The sequence below is a fragment of the Corvus hawaiiensis genome, chromosome 2 (assembly GCF_020740725.1).
Source record: "Corvus hawaiiensis isolate bCorHaw1 chromosome 2, bCorHaw1.pri.cur, whole genome shotgun sequence".
Lineage (NCBI taxonomy): Eukaryota > Metazoa > Chordata > Aves > Passeriformes > Corvidae > Corvus > Corvus hawaiiensis.
Window position 1 is genome coordinate 100,548,751 of NC_063214.1, and position 7,185 is coordinate 100,555,935.

The 7,185-nt window shown below is 34.3% G+C and overlaps 1 long non-coding RNA gene across 1 annotated transcript; it reads left to right on the top strand.

Annotated features, from left to right (window-relative positions):
* Nucleotides 1-2,556: 2,556 nt before the first annotated feature.
* Nucleotides 2,557-6,772, top strand: LOC125317364. The gene is made up of 3 exons (XR_007200036.1): nucleotides 2,557-2,739; nucleotides 4,344-4,439; nucleotides 6,286-6,772. It is a non-coding gene; the product is annotated as an uncharacterized LOC125317364 (long non-coding RNA).
* Nucleotides 6,773-7,185: the final 413 nt, after the last annotated feature.

Here is a 7,185-nt window from a genome sequence, read left to right on the forward strand (position 1 = left end):
ACTTCTCTCTTGGAGAACCTCGAACTTCTTTTTTTAGTAGTCCTTAGTAAGACGGTTGTAACAGTCATTAATGTTTGTGTAGAAGTAAATATAAGATCCTGAATAAATAAGAGATACTTTAACAGAGAAAATGCAGAAGAAAGGCATGGTCCTAAGACTGAAGTGTTTCCAGAGAGAAGGTACATGAGTGTTGGGTGGAGCTCTGCTGCCACTATTTTTGGTAGCTTTGCAGCAGTGATGAACTGCATGTGAGAGCAGACAGTCTGAGCCTGAACCCTGGCATTCTGAATTCACAAGTGAAAATGCAAAATTAGAGCTAAGTCTCAAACTACTTTTATACTCATTAAATTCAAAATGGGTCATTTTTAATAATGAGATTTTGCAGCTATTTAGTAACTGATCATTTTGCCAGTTTTAATTAATTCCAATTTCAAAGACAAAGTTTTGAATATGCATGGCAGAATTGGAAATTAGGCTTACCTTCACTGGTTTACAGCAATAGTTTATGTGTCACTGGTTATAGAGAATTAGTCCTCTCTCAGAAATTTAGAGTACTGTAGGATCAAGACATGATCCAGGGTAAGTCTGTATTTCCTCTAGAGATGATGGATACTTTCTTTTTATTTTGTGGATTCTCTCAGCCTTCCAGGATTAGCCCTTTACTTTGACCTTCTTCCCGTGTATTGTGAATACTCTGTTGAGAAACAGAAACAGAGATGGAACACCATACATGATATTGTGTCACTAATATCTGATTTTAAAATAGTTGCCCCCTTGCCCATGATGGCTGTAATGGACTACTATTTTCAATACTGTCTACAGCCCCATCTGCCAAATAAATTACCTTAAAGATTAGCCCAAGAGTCTACAGTTACTCAGCAAACAAAGGAAATTTTTTCAACCAACCAGCTTGGCAATCAAAGAAAGAAGGCTCTGCCTTTACAAGGTAATTTCTACAGCTAGCGGATACACACTTCTCTTCCAGAAAAAGAAAAAAAAAAGGGAATTGACCCATGTGAAGGAAAAAATCCTCTTTTTTAACCTGAACAATGACAGTGATCCTCTGTGTTCCAGGAAAGACAAGATTAGGATATTGATAGAAATTTCTCTGTCTCTGACTTCCTTTAAGAGTTTCTACCCTTTCAGACTGCAAAGATAGCTTTGATAAACACATTCTGAATTTTCTGAGTATGTGAATTCAGAGGCATCACCCAACATGCTCATCTCTTGCCAGAATATACTTCTGAATTTCAACTATAATGGTAAATTGCATTCCCATGTCTCAAAACACAAAAATTATTGCACACAGCCTGAACAGAATTAAAATTAATGAATGAAAGGATAGAAATCCCACTTGGTGCCTGGAGAAATAAAATCTTATCTTGAATGTGTTTTGTTTACTATTGCTGTCCTTACATACATAGTTTTTGTAGTACTTATACTATCTCAGTATACAAGATAATTCTTGCACATCAAGTGAGATATGGCTTTCCTCTAAGGAGTTCCAAAATCTAATTTGTATAGATTAAAAGTACTTAAAGCTATAAATATGATAATGTGACAAGGAAGAAGTATGGCAATTTCATTCAGAGAAGTGTATTTTTTAAAGAATTTTAAATACAGATTTTTTTTTCCTACTCTGTTTTTGTCTTCCAGTACCATGCCCTACACTGAAAAATCAAATATTTCCTTGCTTCCTTCAGGGGTTTTATTCCAGTACAGCACAACATAGTCCAAGGAAAAAAGTTACACAATATGAATCTTAAATGTGTTGAATTCTACTCTCAACAGAGTTTCTATTGCTGAGCTTTGCTTCTGTTGAACAGAGAACAGCAGTGTCCCCATTTCTAACTCTTGGCTGTGCACAGTATGTCCTGAAGTTCTTTTTGTATGTGTGGGCAGGAAAAAAAAGACAGTGTGTATCTTCTAAGGAATATCACATATTCTTTCCTGTGGACCAATCTGTCTTCCCTTGATGGTATCTAAAAAAAACCCCTACTCACCTAACTTTCTACTCTCTTTCTAAAGTTTTGCTCCCAGAGAAACATTTCTCTTGTAAAAAGCACAAGCATATCTTTTCAAACTATAGAGATTAATAAAATTAGAATAGCAGTGAGATGTCATTGTCTTCTGAAACCATATGAATATTGACAGAAGAAGAATCTTATTTAAAAATGCTGGGTTTTTTTAAAATCAGGAATAAAGGCCAGATAACTTGAGGTATGAATTAAAAAATATTTCATGTCTCTTTTTAAAAAATAAAATATACTATTTTGCTGTTGGTTGGATTTAGGAGACTAGATGTTGCATCATTTTATTTCCTGTTTATAGAGTATTTAGATTGTCTGGCACATTTGGATGGATGTGGCAGGACATCCCCCCTCTCTCATGGCTGGGCATTTGAAAGTGATAACTCAGGCCAGACTAATACCCAGCAAGGAGCCAGAGAGCTCAGCAGGATGTCACCTCCAGGCCCCCGGAAGTCTGAGACCAAGACCTCAGTACACATCTTAGTCTGGAAAGCAAATGTGGGAGGAGATGAAAGAAATATTTTTGACCAAAAGACATGGTTGTTGTGTCTATAAAAGCCCACACAATTGTCATAGAGGCAGAAGTCTCTTACACACTCCTCTGGAACGTGTGAGAAGATTTCTCCCCAAAGCTGGATGCAGTTTTGAGGCTACTTTTCTGGAAATTGAGGGAAAAGACTTCGATGTGTACCCCATCAAGAACTGGATGGTAAGAAACATGGAATCCTAAGTTATACTATTTCTTAGCTAGCTCTAATTTTAATGGTACCTTTAATTCTGTGTGTATATACAAGTATCTTCTTTTGTTTTATCCCTGTGTATTAATAGTCTGTTTTGTCTTATGTCTGTTAGTTCCAGGTCTATTAATAAATAATTCATTTTATAATAGACAGAATCAGCCATTATTAAAGAACTTGTGGATGAGAGTGGATTTTGGGGGGCTGGCTACCTCATTAACGTGACTGTCTGCTGCCAGATGCCTGGGCAACAGACAGGAGCTGATTTAAATTTACATCATCCATGTAACATCAAAGGCTCATGGTATTTTCTTTCTCAAGAGGTCATGGCAATATCATATTTTTGCCATGAGAGAAAGCAGCATCACTTTAATGCATAATAGTATGAAAGAAAATTTATATAAACGGTGGCTATGAAAATACATTACAAAACTGAAAATAATACCTTTACAGCTTACTCATCTGAAAGACAGTTGTTGCATACTCTCAATATTCATAATAGTGAAGAAATAATCTAGGAATAAATCACAAGGCATTTATGTTATTTTTGACAATCCCCTAATCCTGGCATGCATCTTTGCCTTCAGCCATCCTGTAATACTCATTTGGCAAAATGCCAACAACCTAATTCCTACAACCATTCATAATATTGTTATCATGCATTGATTTTTAAAGTGCTTGTTACTCAACCCTCACAAAAGTTATCACCTGAAAGAAAGAATGGTCCAGAGATCTTAAGTTAAGCCCAGGATTTTATCTGAATTCTCTGTTAAAAGTCTGTTCACATGATCTTCCTCAGATGGACTATACCCCACAAAGAGTGGCATCTTGCTTTAACAAATGAGCCAAACCTCTTAACACAAATTTTAATTTCAGACTCAGCCATAGAAGTGTAGAATTCTTAGGAAAGAGCTGGTACTTTGCTTTATGGTCCAGAAAACAGTTTAGTTGTGTCAGTTTGAATGACAGACATATCCAGAATTGGAACTACTGCAAGCAGATTTACTTACATGGTTTTTAAACCTGCAATAACTTTGGGCCTATTGCCCCAAACAGCTGAGAGAGATTAAAATGTTAACGATAACAGATAATGAAAACAATTATATTTTACTGTCTTACATTATTATATTGGGGAAAGCTACTTAGACATCCTAAATTTGAGTCTAGCCCATATAATAGCAGTCTTTTCATTCAGAATTGATATAAACCCAGCCAAACTCTATTAGGAAATAATAGACTGAAACAACAGGTCATATACTGGAAGAATAGATTTAATTCTAAGATTTAAAATAGCTGATGTGAACATGAGGCACTGATTATACATGTTTTTTTTGTGAAAGACAATGGTCATAAAGAGGTTAGGAAGAGCGCAGGTTATGCAGAGGATATGTAACTGGTTGGGAAAAACAAGAGATTTTTGGATAAGGTGGATAAAATTATATTTAGAAAAATTCTACTGTTTTCAGTTTCAGGGTTTTTTTTTTTTTAAGGAGCTAATTTACATACACTTCATAACTTTTAAACTTTGTTAGTTTTGTCTTTCTTCTTTTTTATTTCTTTGCTTTTTCTTATCTAGTGCAATCCTGGAGCCAGAGATTCTGTACAGTTGTACCAATAACACTGTAATAGCACTGATTCTATATGTACTGAAAATAGATTTGGAATAAAAACAGTAAGTAATTATCATATTATGACTACATTACAAATCTTGATATGAGTAAAAGTATAATTAAAAGTTGAGAACTGGGGAAAGATATAATTTTTTTTAAAACCTTTTTTTTAACTGAATGTTGGAAATTCCAGTTTTAGATTTGTATAGATGTATATAGGAAGAATTTAATATGGACTATTCGGTCCAAATTCTTGTTCTGCAGGCTTATCTGTGAAAAGATCATCCTTCTTCCTCCTTAGAAATCTGCAAAAGACTTGTACTCCCCCAGATACAACCATGCACATGCATACATGCATGCACACTCACAGATCTTATTGCTGTTTTCTTAGGATGTTTGCTTTGTATACTAGAGAATATGAAATTTTTTTTTGTGATAACTTTTCTGTAATTATTAAGCTATTATTACAAGATACTTCTGCTGTTCCATGAAAAATGACACAAAAAAAAATACAGATGTCCTCTTAATTTTTGTTCATCATATGTGAGGGGCATTTACTAGAACTTCACTTAGTCTACTAGTTTCTGAAATACTTACTCTGTTCGTAGTTATTATACATCTTTCTCTGTTCACTGATGGCATGAAAACACAACCTCAACTGGTCATTTGTTTTCTATTTTTTAAAACCCCTGGAAATATCCCAAAAGAAAGAGTGTTGTGTGAACCTGGTTGCTTTGAATGGTAATGTGGCAGCTGCCTTAGGTAACATTCTTCTGGAGATGCTGCCTGCAGAGTTGCTGTCTTCACTGGAAAGATGACATCGTTTATTCTGGGTTGATTAACAGCTAGAATCCATCAGGTTTTCAGGGCTAATGTCTTTAGAAGAAGGATATAAATTCCTGGCTTTGTGCTATCAGGAAGTGACATTCAAATTTCTAATATTATCTGCACACACCCTTGTGGCTGCAGCATAAACAGCTATCCAGGTTCTTCTAGGTACTCTGTCCTTCAGGCCAGTTTCCTGAGCTGCCATGCAGACAGGACAAAGGTCCCACAGCAAAACATTTTAGTTCACTAAAAAGGTTTGATTTCATCTGGTTGTTAGCAAATCTACTATGAAAAAAGTACTGCCATTTAAACTGAAATTTTAATAGAGCAAATTAGTTTTCAGCATGTTACAAAGTACTTTTAAATAAAACATTATTTTTGAAACACATATAAGAAGCATTAGAGGAAATACTTTCTTTTTTATTATTAAAAACTTCTATTATTAATTAATAACAATGTTAATGAGCATCTTAAAATATGTAGGGAGATTACCGTATTTCAAATGCAGTGAAACTTGGGACACGTTATATCAGATCATTGCCAGCATCACTGATTTCTCCAAAACACAAGTGGGATACTGCTGTCTGGGAAATAATTACAGTAGTAATATTTTTCCTTTTTTCTTTTTTTTCCTTTTTCACACAAGTAATTACTGAGGAAATCAAATTTCTGTTTGAAACACACTATATATGCAACATACTTAGAAATTCAAACGTGGTTTGTTATTAGTGGAAGGTAGTTCTCACTAGAGAAACCAATTTGTTCATAAAGATTAGCTCTGTAAAAAGTAAACTGTTCCCACAATCTTGTTTATGCTCAAACAGAAAATGCATTTAAGGTATAAAGCTAAGAATTCATTATTATTATCATTATTATTTAAATATTAAAAATCTAATTAAAAAATAATTTTTAGTCTAGGTCTAATTATTACACAAAAAAGGCAAATAGTAATACTTACAATATTTCCCTATAGAGAAGATCTCAATAGCAATAATCATACCATTAAAATTGTAACTTACATATTTATCGTTACCATTCCTTTTTCTTGAGGTTACGCTCACCTTTTCATTGCTCCCCCAGGTCTTAAAGCCAGTCGTTTCAGCAGCTGGAGTGGGAAGCAAACACACTTCTGGAGTTCTTCATCAGATAATATATCCTGTTGACGTACATATTTTCTTCCACGCTTTAGGATCAACTTGGTGTCACTTTCATGTGTTTGTTAACTGTTTTTTACTTCACTGGTCTCCATGTCTGACTTTTGTATATTTTAGATACTTTTTCTCCTTAATCTTTGCTACCATTAAACCAATTTTTTTTTCCACCTTCATTTACATTTCTTTAACTGACATTTTATGAATTACTTCTATCTGTGAGTTTTCCAGTGCCAGACCTATACCCCATGTTTTATCACTCCACCTCTCTGCTCCTCTACCCTACACACTTGTCTCAGCTTGTCGTACATATCAGGGCAGTATTTCTGTATACTACAACATTGTGTTAAGAGTTACAAATATCACTCATAGATTAATGTTTATTATGGCTGTAAAACTCTGGTATCTTTATAAAAATAAACAAGAATAAAACAAATTAGCCACAGATACTTCTTCAAGTAGAGAAATTAGCATCACACCTACACCAAGAAAACAAAACTGCAGGCATATAAAGTTCAGACAGATCAAAACTAACAAGACTCAGTCCTGAGGACTTCCAAAGGTAGTACACCACCTATGGCCTGTCATAGCAGTGACAATATTACAGCGCTACACGACAAACAGACTATGTATCACTAAATTTCAATTTAACTCCTTATAGGAAAGAAATAGAACTTTTTCAGGACTTCTTCTATATGGTGAATTTTACACTATGAGAAACTATCCTATCTAAAAATAACTTCTATGTTATGTTTCTTTTTAGGAATTCTTAAGCAAATAGGTACTCTTTTTTTTTTTTACCAAAGGAAGGAAAAAGCCAATGAAAGAA